This window comes from Notamacropus eugenii, chromosome 1 (assembly GCF_028372415.1).
Source record: "Notamacropus eugenii isolate mMacEug1 chromosome 1, mMacEug1.pri_v2, whole genome shotgun sequence".
NCBI lineage: Eukaryota > Metazoa > Chordata > Mammalia > Diprotodontia > Macropodidae > Notamacropus > Notamacropus eugenii.
The window spans coordinates 678,088,478-678,113,586 of record NC_092872.1 but is presented as its reverse complement, the minus strand read 5'-3'; the positions used below and the strand labels follow the sequence as shown (position 1 = coordinate 678,113,586).

Genomic DNA, 25,109 nt, shown 5'->3' with positions numbered 1-25,109 from the left:
TAAATATATTATAAATATGTAAATATATATTTATATATTATAAATATATATTTTATATGTAAAATATGTATAATTATATATATATATATTCCCTCTATTTCTAGCTTGGTCAAGAATTCATGCTCTAGCTATACCTGTGAAAGGGACCTCATCATTTTTTAAAAAAATAATTAGACTTTTTATATGACTTACAATTTTTTATATGATTTCAAACTGATGTCACATAACCATTTAGTGTTTATTTTGGTATGTGGTATAAGATGTTGGTCTAAAACTAATTTTTGCTGAACATGTTTTCCTTATAATTCTTTTAAAGTGGGAAATTCTTTTTTTACCTAATTTCTGTTTTGGATTTAGCATACCCAGCATCATTGCATTCAATCATTTCTCTTTATTTTTCTTGTCTATTCTATTTTCATCTACTTTTCTATTTTTTAACCATGGTTCAAATAATTTTAAAGATTACTACTTTATGATGTAAGAGCAGCTAGGTGGCATAGTCAATAGAGCACTGAGCCCAGAGTCAGGAAGACCTGACTTAAGATCCAAACTCAGACACTTCCTTGCTGTATAACCTGGGCAAGTCACTTCACCCTGTCTGCCTCTGTTTCCTCATCTATTAAATGAACTGGAGAAGGAAATGGCAAGCACTCCAGTATCTTTGTCAGGAAGATCATTAAAGAGTCAGACATGACTGCAATGACTAAACAGCAACAATAGCAAGGACAACTTTACAATATAGTTTGAGGTATGAAAGTGCTTCATTGTTGCCTTCACATTCTAGATTTTTCCCCTCCAAGTAAGTTTTAGGTCTTTTTGTTCTAGTTATATAAAGTATTCTCTTGGGAGTTCTACTAGTCAAATAAATATATGAAGTTAATTTATTGTCATTTTTATTATATTGGCATAGTCAAGACATTATCACTGAGCATTTCTCCAATTATTTAAGTTCTTTATTTCTTTAAAATGCATTTTGAAGTTGTATCTAAATAGTTATTTAGTGTATGCTGGATTGGCTCCTCGATCCCAGATATTTTATGCATTTTGTAGTTATCTGTAAGAGTGCTTCCTTCTGTATTACTCCCTTCTGTATTTTGTTATTGCTTTATAGAAATGCTATTGATTTTTGTGGGGTTTTTTTGTATCATAGTATATTGTTGAAGCTATTAATTGTTTCAGTTACTTTCTTTATTCCCTAGGATTTTCTAAATAAACCATTATATCTTTAGCAAATTGGGAAAGTTTTGTTTCATTTTTCCTTAACTCTGTACCTTTAATTTCTTTCTTTTGTCTTATTTCTGCTGCTAATATTTCCAACACTATGTAAAATAACAATGGAAAAGTATTATTTTTCTTGTTCTCATTTTTATTTTGGTCCAGATGGAAATGGATCTGGGATTAGTGACTATCCTATTATGAATTTATATTTAGTGTTCTGCAGACTATTGTATAGGTGGATAAGATGCTTTTTAATTATACTGATAACTGAATAAATATTTGTATGTATGCTCATTTTCTGTAACCTTTTTTTGACAATTCTAGTAGTACACCATTGAGATGATATATGTACTCTATCCTCTTCCTGTTTCTTCAACTAGACCTCTGTATTTTGAAAACTTTCCTTTCCATGTGACTTGGAGTTCATTTGTATTTGGTATGACAACATTTGTTAAAAGCTTTTTAAGTTTTTATGGATCAATATTATGTTTGAGTGATTGTGGGTAACAGTTATCATCTAATAATGAATGATTTGGTTTCAGCACAGTTTATTTGTTGAATTCTTGAGAATATTTTGAGGTCTATAATTGTAGTTATCTACTAGTTTATCAAAGATAACAAGCTACCAGATCATGTCTTGCCAAATAAGTGCTAAAGTTTTGTACTCTGTAATGGTATGTAATGTAGTTTCTGTTGTTTATTTGTATAATCTGTATTGATCAATAAATCTGATTTCCTTAAGGAAATTTTTAGAATGTTTGAAATTCCTTTTGGAATTTTTAGTGATCACAATCTGACCCTGAGTTATCATCGTAAACCTTTCCATTTCCATTAACAAAGTAATTTGACTCAGCCATTTGTTAAATTCTTCTTTGTTGATGATATTTTACTGCTTCCTCCTACTTTACCTTCTTGGCTAATCCTTCCAGTTTCCACAACTGATAGTTACAGTGTATGTTGGAAGATTATTGTAGATTTTAGGCCTCTTTATGATGAATAATTCACATCATGCTTTTGATTGATTCTTATAGGATAGATTAGTGTTGACTTTTGTTAAAAGGATTCATAGTTTGCTTGATTTTCTCCTTCTCTCTCTCTCTCTCTCTCTCTCTTTCTCTCCCCCTCCCTCTCTCCCTCTCCCTCCCTGTGTGTGTGTGTGTGTGTGTGTGTGTGTGTGTGTGTATGTATGTATGTATGTGTGTAGGCAATTGAGATTAAGTAACTTGCCCAAGGTCACATAGTTAGTAAGTGTCTGAGATTGGATTTGAACTCCTAGGCTGGTGTTTTATCCATTCTGCCACCTAGCTGCCCTCCCTTACTTTGTTTTAAATTATCTTAATATTTAATTTATCTTCAAGTAGTTCATTGTAAGGCCATATGCTTAAGAAACATCTTGTTATAGTGGAAATAATAGTAAATGTGTGGTCAGGAAACATGCGTTCAGTTCTTCGTTTTGAATTTATTAGATATGTAATTATGGCAGATCTGCCAACTCCGTGCCTCAGTTTTCCTCATTCATAAAATGGGCATAATAATGCCTAAATTATCTAGGCCTCATAGGGTGGTTTAGAAGAAAATTTGTTATAGAAATAGTAGCCATTTTATTGACCAAACAATAAGCTCTTAATTCAGTATTTGTTTATTCTCTTAATGAATATTCTTCATCTAAAGAGAGTAAAAAATCATGTATCACAAACCTTCCATATCACAGACCAAGAAGAAAGAGATTAATTAGAGTATGCTTGAGTTCACAATGGAGTCCCCACAGGGAGGGGCTTTTGAATCCGGAAAATGGATGACTGGTCCAGTGATGGTAATAGATGTGTTTCAGGATGACTTATTGAGCCCCCATAGTAAGCCTTCAGATGCTACAAGGACCATTTAGAATCTGATTGATTTATGTTGACCTGATATTTTGTTAATATGGCTCAGATTAATGATGGCATCTACTGAAAAAGTTTAATGTAAATAAGTTTGTGGCCTATTAGCTGTTTCTTGTCTCATACATAAGGTAGGAAAAGCAGCATTTAATATTGATTATATATTTTTATTTTTTTAGGCCTTGCAGAATTTTTTAATGTCCTTTAAACTCTTATGATATTCTACTTCTGGACTGTAACATTTCTATAACATTGCATACTTATGCATGTTGTACCTCTCTTGTGAAATTGTAAGTTTCATGAGGGCAGGAACCATGTCTCAAAAATCTTTCTAATTTCCTGAACTCTCTGCATATACTATTTAATAAGTGTTTTGTGAAGGGAGAAGACATACAGTAAATATGTTTAAAATGTTGTTGTTCAATCATTCAGTCGTTTCAGACTCTTCTTGACTCCGTGGACCGTAGCACTCCAGATCCTTCTGTCTTCCACTATTTCTCAAAGTCTGTGCTAGATGATGTTCATTGTCTCCATGATACTGTTTATCAATCTCATTCTCTGCTATCCTCCTTTCGCCTTCAGTCTTTCCCTACATCTGGGTCTTTTCCAGTGAGTCCTATCTTTTTATTGTGTTCCTATCTTTTTATTATGTTGCCGAAGTTAAAAATACATTTCAAATCAAATCAATTCAATTAAAATTTATTTAGCATCTGTATTTAAGGCACTATAGTAAATTGTATAGGAGATAAAGAAGTGTCAAAAGATCAAAAAATGAGTTTCTCAAGGAACTCATATTGTCTGGAAGATACAATCTATGTATAGAAATATATTTCTAGAGTAGACACGAGGGAGTTATAGAAGGAAGGCACTAGTATTTGGGAATTTCAGGAAAGACTTTGTGTAGCAAGTAGTGGTTGATCTTAATCTTAAGAATTGAGGGTTTTTGTGAGATGAATATGAGGAGGGCGTCCGTTCCTATAATAGAGGATGCCAGAGCAAAGTCACAGAGATGGAATGTCATTTGTGAGGAACAGAGAGAAGGCAAGTTTGACTGGGCAGTAAACTGTGGTTTAGGAAGTAATATATAAGCAGCCTGGAAATTCAGATTGAGACTAGGTAATTGAGACCTTTAAAAGTGAAACAGAGGGATATACATGTGATCCTAGAGCCTATAGGAAACCATTGTTATTGATTAAGTAGGGCAGTGACATTGTTGGGACTGTAATTGTGTGGAGTATGGAGTGGAGTGTTGAGGGGAACTTGAGGCAGGAAGACACACTATGTAGTCATTGTAGCAATCAAGGGGAGAGCTAGTGAGGTAAATGGTGGCTATGTGAGGGATAAGAAGGGGATAGTTGTCAGAATGTTGTAGAAGTAGAAATCAAGGTTTGGCATTAGATTAGATATGTGGGAAGAAAGAAAGTAGCAGTTGAAGATACTGTTGAGGTTACCTCTCTGGAGATTGGAAGGAAGGGGAAGGCCCTTGATACAAATCAAGATATTTGATTGACAGGTAAATTTGGAGGAAAGATAATGAGTTCTTTTTAGGACATGATGAGTTTGAGATGCCTCTGAGACACCCACCTTGCAATGACTAATAGGCAATTAGTGATGTGGGACATGAGCTCAGAAGAGAGAATGGGGCCAGATCTGAAGATCTGGGGGTCATCAACATAGGATTATAATTATACCCATGGGAGTTGATTAAGTCAACAAGTAAAAGAATATATAGAGAAAAGAGAGCCCTAGATAGATAGAGCCTTGACATTCTTAACTGTAGTAATTGAGCTTTTGTTGAAGACCCCCCAACGAGACGGAACTCAATGGTTCTTGATTCTCTCCATAGCGTTTTAATAAATCTGATAGTTAAGAAATTTTTTTTTCCATCAAGCCTGTTTGCTTTTCATTCATCTCCACATACTGCTTTAGAATTCTGCCCTCTGAGATCAAGTATAACAAATCTAGTTCCTCTTTCACACATAGCAGCCTTTCAAATGTTTAGAAGCAGCTATTGTATCCATCCTAAGTCTTCTCTTCTCCAAGCTTAACATTTCTGGTTCATTCAAGTGATTCTTGAATGTCATGATCTTTGAGTTCTTTCACCAACCTGATCTCTGTTTTCTGGATATACTCCGGTTTGCCTTAAAAAAAAAAAAAAAAAAAAAAAAAAAAGTGGTGCCTAGTCCTGAACATAGCTGTAGCTTGACCAGAGCAAAGTGTAACAGAGCTATTAATTATGTCATTTTTTACACTGTGCATAATATTAATGCAGCTTCCAATAGCTTTAATTCTTTTGTCTGCCATATCACACATTTGGTTCACATTGAGATTGTAGATACAAATACTAACACCTGTAGATCTTTTTTCATTGAAATTTCTATAGCTCTGTATTTCCCATTTTCTATATGTGCATTTAACTTTTTACTCCCCAGAGGTAGAACTTTTCTGTTTATTATAGAATCACTGAATTTGAGAGTGGGGGGGCAGGGCAGAGCCTAGATGGTGGAGTAGAAGCAGGGACCTGCCTGAGCTTTCCCCCCAAACCCTTTAAAATACTGTAAAAATGACTCTGACCAAATTCTAGACCAGCAGAAGCCACAAAATGACAGAATGAAACAGATTTCCAGCCTAACAATCTGAAAGGCCAACAGGAAGGCACTGTTGCACTGGGCTTAGAGTGGAATGCGGCCCAGGGTGGGCCATGCTGGCACAGATGGGACTAAAGCAGGACTCAGGGTTCTGAATCACTGGCAGTGATAGTGTTTTCCAGACTTCTCAACACACAAATGCCAAAGACAGCTTCAGAGGTCTGTGGGAAAGCTCTTTCACCTGGGTGAGAGAAGAACATGGTCTGGCTCCAACTCCAACAGAGGCTACTTCTGGAGCTCTTGGCCTACATATGGTGGGGGATCTAGTGGCTGATCTGGGTCACAGTCCTGGCTGGTGGTCCTAGGGTTAGGAGGAGCGCTGGTGTGACAGAGCTGATGGAGGCTGTGAAGAGGAGAGTCTACTCTCAGTTACAGGGCAGAAAAGGGCACTTGTGGTTGCTCACAGATACCTCTCCTTTGATCATACCACTTTGTAGGAACTGAGAATTTATAGGTCCCTAAAAATATCTTTGAAAACAACTGCACAAAATCCCTGAAACTTGGGGTAGCATACCCTCCTCTTAAGAACGAGCTCAAAAGTCAAGTAATTGGCTGGGAAAACAACAAACCAGGTGGAAAAATAGGAACATAGAAGATTACTTTCTTGGTGAAAAGGTATTTTCTTACGATGAGGAAGATCAAGGCATGTAACCACAGAAAGATAATAATATACAACCGGAGGAAGACAGCAAGATCAAGGCTCCTACATCCAAAGCCTCCAAGAAAAATATGCAATGGTCTCAGGCCATGGAAGAGCTCAGAAAGGATTTTGAAAATCAAGTAAGAGAGTTGGAAGGTGTTTCTGTGGGCATTTACTCCAACTGACACCCATTGGGAATCCCCACTTTAATTTATATTTGACACGTAGGCATCCAGCTTCTGATTTAAGACTTATAACACAGGGCAGTCTACTGACTCTTGAAACAACACATTCCAGTTTTACATAGTTCTAATTTTTAGGAAGACTGTTCTCACATCAAGCACAAATTTGCCTCTGCAACTTCTACCCATTGGTCCTGGTTCTGCCCTTTGGGACTTAACAGAATAATTCTAATCTCTCTTCTGCATGATAACCCTTCAAAAAGGTAAAGATAGCTCTCACATTCCTTCCTTATCTCCCCCATTCCCTCTTCTTCAAGCTACACCTCCCTGGTTCTATCAGCTGACTTTTACATGATATGGACTCAAGGTCTTCCATCATCCTTGTTGCCCTCCTGTGTTCTGTCATGTTCTTCTGGGAGACCTGTGATCCTTAGGTTGTCCCTAAGCACCCTGTCTTTGCTATCACTATGTTTTGCTTGCATACTGAGCATAATTCTTTTTTTTTTTTTTTTTGCTTCCCTTCTAGATTGTCCTTTAATTCTGTGTATTTGCATTCCCTATTTTCTCTCTTTGATGAGGAATATCATAGAAGATTCCCGTTTTTCTATTGTCCTCATAATTTTTGCTGTACAGGACATAAATTCTGATTTTATGATATTCATATTTCTCTTTTAAACCACTCAAGAATACTAGATTATGTTTCTATGTTCTCCTTAAATTCTACAGGATCCTCTGTCTCATAAAGTGTTGGTTCACTTTCTTTTGTTTTGCATTGTGTTAATTATTCCTTCTAGTTTTGTGTCAAAATTGATGAGTCTGCTATCTGTACACTTATTCAAGTCATTGATAAAAAATACTCAACAACACAGGGCCAAGCACAGAGAACTGGGATACAGTAGTTCCTGCCACATTGACACTGGACAATTAACAACTACTCTTTGAGTCTAGTCATTCAACTCATTTTGAATCCCTCAAACTATATTATCATCTTGTCCACATCTCTCTATCTTTTGCACAGAAATAGTTTGAGATACTTTATTAAGCATTTTGCTAAAATCTAAATAAACTGTTTTTGTGGTATTTCTATTATCTACAAATTTAGTGATCCTATCAAATAAGGAATAAGTACAGTGTTAAATGAGGTGTGCTTGACTTGGCCTTATTGACTCTTTGGAATCACTGTTCCTATTTCAGATGTTCCCTAATCATCTCTTTAATGATCCATTTTAAAACTTTCCCAGGAACTAAAGGCAAGCTTCTTGACCTAGCTATAGTTTTTAGATTCTGTTTTCTTCCAATTGTTAAAAATTGACACATTTGTCCATCCTTAATCTTGTATTAACACTCCCATTTCCTATGATTTTTGTAATAATACTAATAGCAGCTCAACAATTAAAACTATAAATTCTTTCAGGACCCCAGGATGTAGTTTATCTGAGTCTGGTGACTTGAGTCAGTCAAGCACAACTAGGTGTCCTCTTATTGTCTCCATACTTGTTTTATCCTTTCCCTGTTGGCATTAGTAATTTTCAACATAAAGGTCATTTTCCTTGGCCAATGCAATAGAAGCAAAATAAGCATCTTTGCTTCTACTCTGTTTCTCTTGGGGTACCCTGCTCTCCACTCAGAGGTATTTTTCTGTTCCTTGAGCCTCTTTTCTTCCAATAGAGAAAGAAAAAACCCTACCTTTTCCACATTACCCCTCAGTTCATTCTCAGCTTAAATTTTCTTGTTTCTACAGAGAGAAATACTCTGCTCTTGTTTCTTCAGTATTCTGCCTATTGCTTTCAAAAATCTCATTGGTGGGCTTTATGTACATTGTCATAGTTCTCTTCAGGTTTTTCTTATTTTTCCTCTATTGGAACTGTTTTCCTTTGGGTCTTCAGAATTTATTTCCTGAGTCTGTCTTACCTTCTGACCTGACTTCCCTTGTAGAATTTTAGTGCACAGGATTCTACTCAGTCTTCTTCTGAGAACTTTGAAATAAATTTCATTCTCTTCAGTTTGGCTCATTGCTGTAGTCTACAGATGTGCAAATTACTATCCAGGGGCTAAAATCCTCTTCCCACTTTTGTTCAACTGCTGATTAGCATTTATATATCTAAATAAAGTGTTATTGTATTTTAAAATATTTTTAAAAAAAACATTCTTTCCTTGAGGGAGGTACAAAAACAGGTGACTGTCTGGCTGTGGTCCCACACCATAGTTTGATGACCTCTACTCTAGCCTGTTGATATTTTGGGTTTTGGACTATCATCCAATATGTTACCTTTACTCTATTCCACCCTACACCATCATCTAAAATTTTTGTGTCATCTATAAATTTTATAGATGTTCCACCTTTCTCCATGTCATTGATAAATGGAGAAGGCAAAGCAGGGATTCCTGCAGCCTTCATTTAAAACCCTTCTTCCAAGTTCACATAAAGCCTAACTTTGGGTCTGGCCATTTTAATCAATTTTGAATTCACCTGATTTTCTCATTCATGCCTTTCAAGGTTTTCCATAATAATTGCGTGAAAGACTTTATGGAATGTTTTGTTAAAGTTGAAGTTTACAACATCTAACATAACTCCTTTTATCTCAGTCAGTAAGTATTTAAGTGTTTACTTTGTTAAGGGCACTATGTTAAGCACTGTGGATACAAAGAAAGGCAAAAGACCATTCCTGTTCTCAAGAACCTCACAATCAAATGGGGGAAGGCACTGCACAAAAAGGAGCTGAAAGGAGTGGGAAAAAGGTAAAAGGAGAGAGGATACCCAGTACAGGGACCTGATAAAGTCCTGCATCCAGGTGGGAAACAATGAAGCATCCTTTCTGGCTCCCTTTCTTAAATAGAGGATCTGGGAGGAGCTCTGTTGTACACCCTGTACTCTTTCCAATCAGATGTAAGGTGGAGTCCAACAGTCAGGGGTACCGAGGAAGTTTGAGTTACAGTGTTGATTAGTTCTTGCAGGAAGAGAGATTTTCTGGAGAGAGTGTTGAAGTCCAGATGAGCAGAGAGGTGGAGAGTGAGGTTTATTAACTCTGACAAAATAGGAAGTCAGGTTAACTTCTTGGCTCTTGATAATCACTGATTGTTTTTCTAGATGTTTGCTAACTGTTCCTTTTATAATTTATTGTATAGTTTATCCAGGAATCAGTCAAGTTCACTGGTGTATATGATTTTCAGAGTCTATTCTCTTTCCTTTTTAGAAAATCAGGATAATATTTGTCCTCTTCCAAGCTTCCAATATTTAGACTTAAGATTCCTGACAATGCTTCAACAATCTTATTTTTAGTATTCAAGGATATGTTTCATGTGAACCATATGACTTGAACCTTTCATAGGTGTATAGGCTCTCCTTTGTCTCCTTACTCATCTTTGGAATTTGTTAACATATTAGCTATGTATTTTTTTTCCTTCCTAATCCATTTTTTCCCCCTCCTTGACAGATGAAACAGAAGGGGAAAAAAAAATCAAGTAGCACTACCTTCATTCTGTCCTAAATTATTTCTTTTGTAATCATAGTCCTTCTACCATTTTGACTTTTAAAAATCCATTCTATTTCTTTATTTTCTAGTTTTAGAACATTCCCAGGTTTAGCCTTCCTACAGGACAATGTCCTGCTTTCATCTTCCTCCTCAGTTACCTTTTTTTATGTCACAATCCTTTTCCTGCCATTGAACTCTTCACAACAACAAAAACAACACCAACAACAATAACAGTAATGATAATTTAATCAAAGCCTGCTGACAGAGTATGTCTGACAATGTATGTCTCGTTTTACTTCTGAAGATCCTGTGTATCTGTGCAGAAGTAGGGATGTCACCTTATTAATTCTCATAGCCTGAGATTGTTCTTTGCAATTCATCATCATTATACAACTTTTTAATATTGTAATTGACATTATTGTCATGTATATTGTTCTCTAGTTCTGCTTTCTTCATTCTGTCACTTGACTGAATTTTCTCTGAATTTCTCATGTCTGTTTTTCCTTATGGCATTATTATTTTACTTCATATCTATATACCATATTTTGTTTAGTCATTTCCCTGTGGTTGGGCGCCTCTTTAGTTTTCAGGTTTTGCTACCACAAAGTGCCAGACCTAGAGGCCTGTGGGCTACCCGAGTCTTTCTTACCTCACCTCCCGAGGTCTTCGGCTGGCCACGCCGGGTGCGCATATGAGAGAAAGGACGTTCCAGAGTCGAACAAGGGTTGAGCTTTATTTCAGGGTCTAGTTACAAGTGCAGGGGATTCTTCCTTAGGAGGTATAGAAGAATCTCCCAAGGAGGCAAAGATCTTACAATAAGAGATTGGAAGTAGAAGTACAAGCGGGGAGAGAGGGGGAGAGGAGAGAGGGAGAAGAGGAAAAGCGGAGCCTTGTGTCCTCTTTGGCTCCTCACGTGCTAAGAGAGCTTTCAGGCTTCCCTGATCCTACTTAACTCTCCAGCAGCATAGTTTGCATCTAAATACCGTGCTGTTAGGTAACTAGGTGTGCTCCAATCCGGGACAATCTCGAGGGCAGGGAGATCTCTCTCCCATCACGTTTCTCACGGGAAGAGGCGGAAATACACGAGATAGCTCGGTTCACCTCGATTCCCAGCCGTTTCCTGGGGGGGGTCTCGTGAGAGCTCTAAGATTTAGAAGTTCCCACCTTTACCCTCCCGAGACTGTCCACACGGAATTGAGCTTCCAACCCCAACAACAAAGAGTATTGTTGTGAATATTTTGATGTAGAAAGGATCTTTCTTTATGTTATTGAACTCCTTTGGCATAAATGTTGCCAGTAGAACTGCTGGGTCAGTGGGTATAAAAAGTTTATTAATCATTCTCATATGATTCCAAATTGATTTCCAGAGTGATTGAACCAATTCATAGCTCTGCCAAGGTTGTAGTAGTGTGACTGTCTTTCTAAGGCCTTTCCAACAGTTTTTACATGTTGTTTTTAAATGCATTTTTGCCAGTGAATTCCATATGCATTTACATCTTGTTAGACTCTCCTTGTTCTTCCTCATCATTTCTCTTTGTGTCTTCAGAATTTCATTCTTGAAAGCCTCTCATCTTTTTTGGGGGAGTTGACTTTCCATATAGAATTTTAACTCATGGGATCCTGCTGATCCTTTTCCTGAATAATTTAAAATCAAATCCCCTCCCCACATGTAGAGTGTATGTCACACTCTACTCCACACTCACCTCTGACTGTTGGAATACTTAGTTTCCTTCAAAATCAGCTCAAATGCTACCTTCTAGATGAGGATTTTCCTTACCTCCCAAGCTTCTAGGACTTTATCCCTGCCCTGGCCTTGTGAAATCACCTATCATTTGCTTTATAAAAATAGTATTGTACATGCTGTATCTGAGGATAGAATGTAAGTACATTGAGGGCAAACACTCTTAATTTTTTTAATCTATTTGTCCAAGTACCTAGTGTAGCATCAAATAATACTTAATAAATTCGTATTGATTGATTAATTGAAAGAGTTCTAGCAGATATCCAGATAATTCAGTTTTCTCATCACTCCTATATCATGTTTCTCTGTCAGGCCTGAGATTTATTTCCAAACTTATCTATTTCATTTCACTCTTCAGATGGTATATAGTATAGACCAGTCATTATATTTCTTCTCTTTCAGCCTCCACTTATCTTCACCCAAATTCTATCCATCATCCTTACTTGCCCTAGATTTCCTCACATGAATATGTCTTCTTAATATTAGGTGGCACTTGATAACCCCTTTTTGTTTATCTACTTTAACAAGTCTTAGTCATATTGCAATTCTGTGGTCCAGTTTGTTTCTGTGCATTAGGATCTCTATTTTATCTTTCTTATTATCCATACTTGGTACATTTGTTTATAGATATATAAGCCATGAGTTTTGTTACTAATTTATTTCATGAATTATACCTCCTTTCAATGTCTGAGTATATTGATAGCTGTTCTTCTCACTCTGGCATTTAGCTTGGGGAATATACACAAGCAGTTTTCTCCATCTTATTTGTTTTTCAGTTTAAGGCATTTTAAAGATAAATTTGAAGATTCTGGGCAAATACATTCCTATCAACCCTTGTTAAGTGTATTTAGTGCTTGGCCACTTACTTATTCTTGTCATATTTTAAACCATGTTTTAAGGAATCCATCTGTCAAGAAATGCTTTGGGGGAATCCATAAGCGTTAAGTATAATGGTCTGTTTTAGTAGATGATTCATGGTATTTCTCACCTCCAGATAAACATTTGCCAAAATTAGGAAAATAAATGAAGATGTTGTCATATTCAACCAAGAGAATGCTTATTTGTATTGCACCAGTCAAACATACTCCCAATGGCCCAGTCCCAGAAATGTTGCCTGATAGCAGATATAGGTACCACTTACTAGCTTTGTGCGTATGATCCAGGCTTTTCCCCTCTTCAGCCATCATTTATTCATTTACAAAATGGAGGTAGTACTTGAAATATCTACCTGTATTTTGAAGATCAAATGATATAATGTGTATAAGACATTTTATAATGGTAAAGCTACATATGAATCTAAGCTACTGTTTCATTGCTAATGGAATATAATTTTATATGTTGCTTTTGTAATCTCATGATGCTTTTCAACATAAAAACTTAAAGAGATTTTGTCCATTTAGCTTAAATTATCTGCAAAATGATATTCTGGGATTTTTTTTTACTCAGTTATTATATAAAGTGAAATTCTTTGGCAAACATTGACATAGCTTCATTGTGTGTGCATTAAATAAATATTCAGATGACAATAATTGAACACTTTCCTGGGTAAATTTCTTTCCATACATATCTTCATTCTTCATGACTTGATCAAATATTGCATTCTGTTGAAAACGAATTAAGAATCTAAAAGTGAAAATATGAATTTTAACTTGGTTTTGAGATGGTAAAAGAAAAAATTGAGGAAGTATAATAATATATAAAAGTGGTTCATTTCTGTAGCACTTTATACATTGCAAAGAATTTTTCTAGCTACTCTGAGATTTATGATGCAATGAATATTATTAATAACTACTTATTTTTAGAGTACTTTAAGGCTTTATAAACCACTTTCTTCACAATATTCCAGACAGGGTAGTTAGTGTAAGTATTATCTTTATAGATGAGAAAAGAGATGCTTAAAGAGCTAAGCAACTTGTTCAGTTACAAAGGTAGGAAGAATTGAAGCTGAGATGCAACCTTTATTTTTAGAATCCCAGTTCATTCCTTGTTCCACTATACTGTGCTTGGCAGATGAGGGAACTGAAGTAAGAGATAGTCCAAGCTTAAACCAGTTTGATTCCCAAAACTTCTGAGTTCTTAAGATTCTGTAGTATTTTCACTGCACCGAGCTATGAAATACCTTTTACAGTTTTAAACAACTCATCTTGACACGCTAGGCTTTGTATTAATCATAGTACAGGAAAAGAGGAGGAAAGCTTAAGAGGGAGCATTCTGGACAAGTTTTCACCTGAGGAATAAAATTCAAGACCTTCAAAGAAATAGAACTCAACTCCCATTCCAAGTGTTTCAGTGGAAAACACACTGTACTGGAATTCAGGAGAAAAGTTTGGACTCCATCACTCACCAGCTATATGACCTTTGTAGAAAAATCTCAGCAAAAGAAAAAAAAAGCTGCACAGTCCTTCAGAAGAACTTCTCAGGTGTCTTAGAAAGGAGACAAAAAAAGTTCCAGGTACCAGGAGCTATGCGATACCTTTTTCTCTCTCAACTTGAGCCTACTTTACCCTGGTCTCTGCAGGTACTGGTGATACAGTATATCACAGGCTTTTGGGAGAGGAAGGCTTATACCAAACATATATGTCCCTGAAGTAAGTAAATATTCCTTTCTAAAGGGATTAGATTTCCTGATTCAGTCTTTCTCTCCTCTATTCTCCATCATCTCACATCACTGAGATACCTTCTGCTCCTACCTCTTGCTTTACTCTTGTCCCACATAATGAAATGGCCTTCTGGCACATTTCCTGCTTTATCTCTTTTACTTTCAGTTCTCTTGCTTATAAAAATGCCCATGACTCCCCTATCCTCAAAAAGTTCTCATTTAATCTGTCCATCTTTGCTAGCTGTTATTCCATGTCTTTTCTTCTTTTTTATAGCTAAACTCCTTGAGAAGGCCATCTTCAATAGGTGCCTCCACTTCCTTTCCTCTCTCTTCTTTTTTCTTTGTAGTCTGGGTTCTGATTTTAAAATTCAGCTGAAATTACTCTCTACAAAATTACTAGTAATCTCTTAATTGACAAATTTGATGAGCTTTTCTCAATCATATCCTCCAAACAGTTCTTTTAGTGATCTTCCTAAAGCTCAGGTTTCACCATTTCATTCACTTACTCAGTAACCTCCAGTGACTGTTGCCTGTAAGATCAAATACAAAATTCTCTGTTTGGCATTCAAAGCCCTTCATAACATAGCCCTTTCCTGCTTTTATGAATTTATTATATCTTATTTCCTGCCATGTACTCTTTGATCCAGTGGCACTCGTCTCTTGGCTGTTCCATGAACAAAACACTGCATGTCTCAGCTCTGGATGTTTTCTCTGGCTATCTCTCATGCCTGGAATTTTCTTTCTCTTCACCTCTGCCTTCTGACCTTCAAATCCCAGTTAAGACCCCACATTTAACTTAAAAAGACTACAATCCAATACTAAAATGGAGAGAGAGTTGGTGCATGATTTCTTGTTTACAGATGATTCTGCACTGAATGCAACCTCTGAAGTTGAGATGTAACAAAATATGGCTCAGTTCTCTGCTACTTGTCCTAATTTTGGCCTAATAATTAACATGAAGAAAACACAGGTTCTCTAGCAGCTAGCACCACATCATCCATACGTGGAACCATTGGTTGTAGCAAATGGAGAATTTTTTAGTATTGTGGATATGTTCACTTACCTTGGCAGTATACTCTCCAGATGCCCACATAAATGATTAGGTTGATGCACCCATTACCAGAGGTAGCTCAGTATTTAGGGGGCTGCAAAGGAAAGTATGGGAAAGAAGAGGTATTAGATTGACCACCAAACTGAAAGTCTACAGAGTTGTTATTGTGACCTCGTTGTAGGCCTGTGAAACCTGGACAATCTACCAGTGCCATAGCAGTAAACTGAATTGTTTCCATTTAAATTGTTTTAGGAAGATGCTGATGATCACCTGGCAAGATCAAGGGCTCTGAGTTCCTTTATTGACCTGAACTGCCGAACATTTGGAGAGCACATCTCCTGTGGGCTGGCCACGTTATTTGAATGCCAAATGTATGTTTTCCTAAAAAAGTATTTTACAGAGAACTCACAAAAGGAAGATGTTCACATGGAGGTTAGAAGAAGAGATACAAGGACACTCTCAAGGTCACTCTGAAGAACTTTGGAACTAATTGCATGATGTGGGGTAACATTAGCACAGGACTACCCAGCATGGAGTGCCTGCATCAAAGAAGGCTGTATGTTCTATGAGTGAAGGAGAATTGCAATAACCCAAAAGAATCATCAGATACACAAATGTAGAGACATCTCTACTCCAAATGTTTACATGAACTTTGTGTGTCTGACCTGTGGTAGAGCTTTCTGAGCTTGTATTGTCACAGTTGAACACACTGTACGTTGACCTCAACATAGTGATGTCATTTTGTTTGTCTTCAAGAATGAAGGGCAATAACCAAGATCCCACCTGCTCTTGGGAGCTCTTCTCAATCTCCCTTAATTCTCATGCTTGCCCTCTATTGATTATGTCTAGTCTGTCTTGTATGCAGCCTGATTGTACAGCGTTGTTTGCACTTTTTCTTCCGTTAGAATGTGATATATGGTCTTGCATATAGGGGCTATCTTTTGGTTTTCATTGTATTGCTAGCACTCAGTACAATGCTTGGCATTTAGTAGGGGCTTAGTAAATATTTATTGAATGACTAATTGACTGACTACAAGATTGTGCCAGGGGTTATTTGACAGGATTTTTTGAGAGCTCTTCTAGCTGTGACATTCTGTGTTGTCATCAAATGCAACTCCCTAATTTTGCCAACACAAAATGTATGTATCCAAAGGGGAAAGTAAAATTTTCTCTACTTTATTACTCACAGAATTTCTCCAAAAGATGATAGACAAGGAAGAGTTGTGAATGAAATCATGAAAATAAGTTGTAAATTTTTTGTAAGTGAAGGTTGAAACCAGGGGTAGAAAGTTAGGTTTTTAGATTATGTGCATTTTGTTTATGCTCTTCCTTCCGTTATCATGGATAATTAAGTATTGTCAATACTTCTTTGCTGGGGTATTTGATTTTTCTTTCAGGAAGGAAGATTAGAAGGAGGCTTTATAACAAGGGTCATGAGATTTGTATTGGAAATTGCAGGTTAAAGCCTGCTTCTGATCTCTGAGACCAGAACAGCTTCTGTTTCATTGACATGTCATTGGATTTGGATATGATCTGAGTGACAGCACAGAGGTGCCCTTTGGTGACAGAAGTAGAGGTTGAAGGGCTGGAGTTTTTCCTTTTTATACATTGACTGCACATATTGCATTATGAGTGTGTATCAGCAATCAGTGAGGATTTATTAAGCACATTTTCCATGTGCCAGGGTCTGTGCTAAGTGTTGGGGATAAAAACAAGACAAGACAGTCCCTGCTCTCAAGGAGCTCACAGTCTAAAGGGGAGACTGATTGTAAAAGGCTTTAAATAACTAACAATGATTTTTATGTTTAAGTAATAAGTAACCACTATCTGTCTGTCCAGCCATAGGGGCTTAGAATAATAAATACGGCTTTCAATTGATATCCATATAATGGAACTGATCATCTTTAGATTTGTGTCTTTAAAAAAAATCCCTTTGAATGTAAAGATTTCTAAAATGCTTCTTTTGCTTCAGTATTTTTCCTTTTTCCTTCTCATTCCTTTTTTTTTGACACTTAGTTTGATGGCCTTGTCCATATGGAATTTATTTTCTGTAATAGTTTCGTTGACAGCTGCTTTTATTCTCTTTTGTTTAGGCCTTTCCATTTTAATAGGAATGTTTATCCATATCATGTTTTTACCAGCCTTGAATTATTTCTTAATGTGAACTGTTTTTATTCTTCTGTTGCTTTCCAATTTACAAAATATTTTTTGTCCAAACAACCCTGTGAAGTTACTTGGCCAAAACCATACGATTAGTAAATGGTAGAGCCATTATTCCTACTTTAGCCCATGGTTTCCTGCTTCTAGGACCTGTATTTTTTCAATTGTAGCACCCATTTTTTTCAAAATATGTGAGCTGGGATAAACTGGAGATAATCTTAGAAGCAAGGCACTTGATTTATAAAGGATTGTGAAAGGCTTTTGGAGGCAAATGGAATTTTAACTGAGATCTAGAAGAAGCCAGAGGATCCAGGAGCTGGAGATGAAGAGGAATAGAATTCTGGCTATGAGGGATAGGTATTGAAAATATGAATTAGTACATTTTGTGGGAAGCAGCATGCAGGTATTCCTGGATCACACAGAGTATGAGGAGGAGAGTAAGGTGTGTGAAGTCTAGAAACACTGGGAAGGGCCAGATTATGAAGGGCATTTGAGTCCATGGAAACAAGGGTTGTATCTTATCCAAAACTGATCTCATGATATTTGATTGGTTTCTTTCTGATTACTTGTACTTATTTGCTCCTTGACCTAGGAGTTCTGGAATTTGACTATAATATTAATATCCCTTGGAGTTTTCATTTTGAAATCTCTTTCAGGAAGTGATTGGTGCATTCTTTCCATTTCTATTTTAGATTTAGATCCAACATATTGGGGCAGTTTTTCTTTATAATCTCTTGAAAGATGATGTCTGGGTTCTTTTTTTATCACGGCTTTCAGGTAGTCCAATAATTCTTAAATTATTTTTCCTCAATATATTTTTTCCAGGTCAATTGTATTTCCAATGAGATATTTCATATTGTCTTCTATTTTTTCATTTCTTTTGACTATTTCTTGATGACTTGTGGAGTCATTAGTTTCCAGTTGCCCAATTCTAATTTTTTAGAAGTTATTTTCATCATTGATTTTTTATGTACCTTTTATTCCATTTGGCCAATTCTTCTTTTTCATGAGTTATTTTCTTCAGTGAATTTTTGTGCTTTGTTTACCGTTTGAGCAATTCCGCTTTTTTAAGGTGTTACTTTCCTCAGGTGTGTGTGTGTGTGTGTGTGTGTGTGTGTGTGTGTGTGTGTGTGTGTGATGGAGAGAGAGAGAGAGAGACTTTTAGCAAGCTGTTAATTCTTTTTTCATAAATTTCTTGCATCTCATTTCTTTTTCTAATTTTTCCTTTATTACTGTTGCCTTTTTCTTTAATAATTCCAGAAATTCTTATTGGGTTTATGTCCAATTTAAAATTTTTCTTCAAGGTTTTGCTTATAGGTATTTCATGTTGTCTTCTTCTGAAATTGTGTCTTCATCTTCCCTACCACTAGTGGCTTTTCATAGTCAGGTTGTTTTTGTTAATGGTTCATTTTTTTCCAGCCTGTTTCTTAACTTTGAACTTTATGTTAAAGTTTTCTCTGCTCACCTGGGAATGGATTCTTGTCACCTGGGAGTGTGGAGGCACTATCTCAAATTTTAGGCTATTTTCAGGGCTAATTCAGAGGGTGTGCAAGTTTTTAGTGCTTCTAAAGTGGTGTGATCAGGCAAGAGGTATGATCACTGCCCTCCTGGTGAACATTCTGGTGTTTACACAGGAACGGTTCCTGCTCCTCTGCAATCACAAGTCCCAGCACTCCCCTTTGTCCTTAATGTATGATCAGGGGCCCTGCTCCCCAGAAAGTGCAGTCACTAGTTCTCCTCTTTGCCCTTGAACTGAGACTCAGAACTTTGTATGGGAAATTCATTTGGGAATTGCCAAAACCACCTGGTCTAGCTGCCAATATCAGTTCAGGTTCCCCCGTAATCTCCTTCTGACCCTTTGGTTGACCCTCTTACTTTTTCCTGAAGTTGCTGCTGCTGCTACTGTTACTACTATTGCAGCTACTTCCAAGACTCAGGCTGGTATTGGTGTTGCATGTGCTTCAAGCTGTGTGACCTTTTAAGTTGTGTTTAGGTGGTGCAGTGTATAAAGCACCAGTGCAGGAGTCAGGAGGACCTGAGTTCAAATCTCACCTCAGACACTTGACACTCACTAGCTGTATGACCTCGGGCAAGTCACTTAACCCCAATTGCCTCATCCTGGGTCACCTCCAGTCATCCTGATGAATATCTGGTCACTGGATTCAGATGGCTCTGGAGAAGAAGTGAGGCTGGTGACCAGCACAGCCCTTCCTCACTCAAAACAAAGTCAAGTGCAAGTCATATCATTATTTCTCTTGTGGCATGGTCTTCTTCAGTAATGAAGGATGAACACATACCATGCTGGAAAAATGCTTTACCCAAACTTTTTTTGGCTCTGTTGATCCAGAATTTGATTTGGGGCATTATTTGAAAGTTGAATGGAGGGGAATGTTGGGAGAGATTGGCAGGATTGCTGCCTCTTCTCTGCCACCATCCATGAGTTACAATTGTGGATCTGTATAGTTAGAGCGAGTTTAAACAAAATCATAGGTCAAGAAAAAATAAACAAAGATGTCACATATGATTACTGTGTTGTCTAAATGATGCAACAACATGTAAAGGATTTTTTATATAGAAAGCTATATATTTGTGAGCTGTTACTAGAAATCACTTTATAACTTAGTTAGAAATGATTTTTCCATCCTACTTTTCTTAGCATGTTTAGGCTGTTAGTTGAAGGAGATGAACTAATTTTTTATTAGTCTTAGGAAAATACAATTAGGTAGGCTGACCTATAAGACAGTGAATTCTCTAACATTAATGTTCATATTGAGGTTGGATTACCATTTGTCAACATTGTTGAGTAAGGTAATTGTTGTTTAGTAGGAGTTGGATGAGGTGACTTATGATGTGCTTTCAAAGTTTCTGATACTTATAATGATGAATTTTGTCTTATTTATGGGTTGTAGCAGATCATGGGGAAAAAAGAAGAAAAAAAGCTACTTATGGCAATATGCTTATTTGGTTTTTTTTGCTATATGAGTGAATTACTTACCACATGCCTTACAAATTGCACTAAGGCAGTTTAGAAGGTCAGTTTAGAACAACACAGACTTAAAAATTATACTCTATTTAAATAACATTTGTTACTCTCAGCTTTGAATTGTTAACACAAATACTTTACACAGTAGTGTGTAACTAATACTTTTAGAGATATTAGCTCTAGAAATAATTTCTCATAGTTTTGAATTTTACCAATTTTTTTTAATCTAGAGAAGTAGATAGGCCATTCATATGGTGAGAATGAGAGACAGCAAATGGACAACCTGGAATTCCATATTGATATTCTTAAGCCACCTAGATAATGCAGTAGATAGATTGATGCACCTGATGTCAGGAAGACTCATTTTCCTGAGTTCAAGTCTGGCCTCAGACACTTCCTAGCTGTGTGACTATGGGCAAGTCACAACCCTGTTTGTTGCAGTTCTTCATCTGTAAAATGAGCTGGAGAAGGACATGGCAAACCACTCTTGCCAAGAAAATCTCAAATGGGAACGTGAAGAGTTGGACGCAATTGAAATGACTGAATGATAACAAGTCTTTAGCTGTCAGAAGGACCAGAGGAATGCCTCCAGCATTTTGAGTTGATCATGATATAGTTACAGATGAATATGGACAAGGATTGAATAGGATATGTTATTGGAAGGTGAAGTGGTGTTTGGATGAGAGGAGAAGATTGAGTTTTGCTTTAGATATATTTCATTTGAGGTGAGTTTAAGATATCCAAGACTATTAGAGATATTTTTGTGGAGTTTGAGAAGGTGACCTGGACTGGAGAGGTAAACTTGGGGGTTGTTTGTATAAGGATTGAGCCATGTGAATGAATAATATGTTTGTTTACATGTTGTTTAGTAGTTTTCAGTTGTTTCTGATTCTTCCTATACCATTTGGGGTTTACCTCTCCAGTTCCTTTTATAGATGAGGAAACTGAAATAAACAAGGTTAAGTGACTTGCCCAGTGTCACATAGCTAGTATTTGAGGCTAGATTTGATGAACTCACGTTCTTCACTCTATCCAATGTGCCACCTAACTGCTTGTTTCCGTGGTGGATTATAAAGCTTCTATAAAAGAATTGAATAGTTCTGCCTTGATAATTCGTAGAGGAATAATTAAGTATAATTTTAGCAGGTATTTATTAAGTACCTACTAGGTACATAGCATTGTGTTAGATATTTGGGACATGTCTTCTGTACTTACTAAGTACACACTATCCCTGAATTCCCTTAATCCACGCACTCTTTAATTCTTTCATCCTATATCTTTCCTCTTCTCATACAGGGCTAAATTCCTTGATAAAGCTGTCAAGAAATGGCGCCTCTACTTTTTATCTCACTTGTTTCTAAACCCACAGTAATCTGGCTTCTGATCTCAGTATTCAACTGAAACTTCTCTTTCCAAAGTTACTCCTAATCTTCCAGTTGCCAAATCTATTGGCCTTTTATTAATCCTCATACTTCTGTATTGTGATAATGTTAACCACACTCTTTTCCTGGATACTTTCTCTTTAGATTTTCATGACTGCTCGTTCTCCTTCTACTTATCTGACTACTTCTTCTCAGTATCCTTAGGTTGATCTTCTTACAAGTTCTGTCCATTAACTGTGTACTCTAAGTTTGGTTTTTTTTCCGTTCAGAGTATAGGGAATTAAGAAAAGTCCCATAATAGAGGTGGCAATGGAGCAGAATCTTGAAGGGAACTAGGGATTTTAGGAGTCAGGGATGAAGAGGGAGGCCATGCCCAGAATGTGGAACAGCCTGAGTAAAGGCATGGAGAAGAAGATATTTATATTGTCAATAAGTAGGTCGGTTGTGTGGCATAGATTATACTGGGGAACTGATATATACAATCTGCTTGGAAAGATGGAGCTGGTACTTGACATAGTAAATATAGTGCTGGGCCTTGAGTCAGAAAGAACTCATCTTCCTAAGTTCAAATCTGTCCTCAGAGACTTACTAGCTGCGTGATCCTGGGCAAGTCATTTAACCATTTGAGCTAGAGTAGGAAATGGCTAACCAATCCAGTATCTTTTCCAACAAAATTCCAAATGGTTGCATATAACTGAAAACAGCTGAAAAACAACAGTTAGAATTGGTGACTGATTGTAAAACACTTGTAATGCCAAATGGCTTTATATTTTATCTTAGAAGCCACAGGAAGCTAATGAAGGTTCTTGAACAGGAGGGTGACATGATGAGAGTTGTACTTTAGCAATACAGTTTGGCAGCTGTATGGAGGATGAATTGGATATTAGAGAGACTATTGCTGTAGTCCAAGTGAAAAGTGATGAGGGTCTGAGCTAGTTTTGTGGTTGTGTAAGGGGAGAAATGAGGATATATATGAGATATATTATGGAAGCAGAATTGACCAAATTTCGTAACTGATTGGAAATGGGAGGTGAGGGAGGGTGAAGAATCAAGTATAGCACCAGCATTATGAACCTAGGTGACACGTGGTAGTTTCCTTGACAAAAGTAGGGAGATTTAGAAGAAAGAAGAGTTTAGGGGGAAAGATGATTAGTTCTGTTTTGACCTTGTTAAGTTTAAGACGCATTCACTTTGGGCCATTGAAATTTCATTTCTAAAAGAGACCTGTGTGGAACCACATGTGAAATTGGTGACTTAGCACATTCTCAAGTAATAAGTCGTGGTGCTATAAGGTGTATAAACTACTTTCTTGCCAACAACCCTGCTAGGTAATACAAAGTATTACAACCTTATTTTCTGAAAGAGGAAGTATAGTGTCAGAGAGGAAAGGAGACTTTCCCAGGGTCATTTAACTAGCATGTATAAAGCTAGGCTTTGAACCCTGACCTTGTAACAACAAACCTGATTTTCTCACTCTCCCACCACTCCCCAACCTGTCCTGTTTTCTTTCCTTTCCTTTTTTTCCTTCAATTTTTTAACATTTTTATTTGAAATTTTGAGTTCCAAATTCTATCCCTATATGCCTCCTCCCTTTCTTCCCCAGATGATAAGCAATCAGATATAGGTTATACATGTGCAATTATGTAAAGCACTTCCTTATTAGATATTTTATATAAGAATACTTGAATAAAAGAAAAAAAATGAAAGAAAGTGAAAAATTGCATGCTTCAATCAGTATCAGTTCTTTCTCTGGAGGTGGATAGTATGCCTCATCATTAGTCGTTGGGGATTCTCTCAGATCATTATATTGCTGAGAATTGCTAAATTATTCACAGTTCTTATTTACAGTGTTCTCCTGCATTCACTATGCATCAGTTCATGTAATTCTTTTCAGGTTTTTCTGAAGTCATCCTGCTTGCCATTTCTTGTAGCAAATAATCATATACCTTAGCTTGTTTAGCCATTCCCCAATTGATGGGTATCCATTTGATTTCTGATTCTTAGCCATCACAAAAAGAGCTGCTATAATTTTTTGCACAAATAGGTCCTCTCTCTTTCTCTCTCCCTCCCTCTCCCCTTTCTCTTTCTCTTTCTCTCTCTGTCTCTGGGATATAGACTGGGTCTTGCTGGGTCAAATGGTATGTACAGTTTTATAGCCCTTTGGGCACAGTTCCAAATGGCTCTCTGGAATGGTTGGATGAGTTCACAACTCCACCAACAATGCACTAGTTCCCAGTTTTCCCACGTCCCGCCAACATTTAGCATTTTCCTTTTTTGTCATATTGGTCACTCTGATAGGTGTGAAGTAGTATCTCAGTGTTTTTTAAGTTATATATTTAATTTATTATATACTTAAAAAGAAAAGCAAATTGTACATAAATAAAGATTCATTGTTTCATGTAAATTTTCTGTTCTATATATATAGAAATGTTCACTCTAAATTCAGATAGATAGAATCTCCCACAAGGACTGTGGCCCATGTAGTAGACTGATAGAACTCTTAAATCATGCTATCTAATGGACTTCTTTTTACAGATGAGGAAACTGAGATTCACAGAGTAATTTGTCTGAGATGGCTCAGTAAGTTAGTGGCAGAGCCAGGTCTTGAATTCCTCTCTAGCGTAGTGGATAGAGTACAGGACTTAGAATGTGGGAGATACAGTTTCACATCCTCCTGTAAGAGTTACTGTGTGAGCCTAGTTAACTCATTTCAGCTCTGTGAGCCTCAGCTTCCTTGTCTGAAACATGACAGGTTATAGTGCATATCTCACATGACTATTGTGAGGATCAGATGAGATACTGTATTGAAAACATTTTGCCCATTTCAGAACACTGTATCACCTTACATCTTATTATCATTATTATTGCCATTCTACCATACTTGCTTGGTTGAAAATTGTATCCTCATCTGAGATTTTGTGCCTCTAAGAGAGTTTTTGTGAAAAAAGAGGTTTTTGCAAGGTAAAATACTAAAGAAATGAGAATTTCTATTCTATAAACTTTGATTTTGGATTTATCAAACTGCACTAATTATGTGTACACATGCACATCTGTACAGCCCCACAGAATCATAGGGTACTTGTTTATAGGAATTTGTTTTACTATTATTTGATATCCTGAACTGGCAGCCCTGCCAAGACTTTTGAGGTAGC

The 25,109-nt window shown here is 36.7% G+C and overlaps 1 protein-coding gene and 1 pseudogene across 1 annotated transcript in view; one reads left to right on the top strand and one right to left on the bottom strand.

Moving 5' to 3' along the window:
• WWOX (WW domain containing oxidoreductase) overlaps positions 1–25,109 on the top strand; it is a 1,243,673-nt gene that overhangs the window by 192,154 nt on the left and 1,026,410 nt on the right. The window lies entirely within an intron of this gene.
• The window catches only part of LOC140529929 (protein LZIC pseudogene), a 128,671-nt pseudogene that overhangs the window by 74,433 nt on the left and 29,129 nt on the right, over positions 1–25,109 (bottom strand).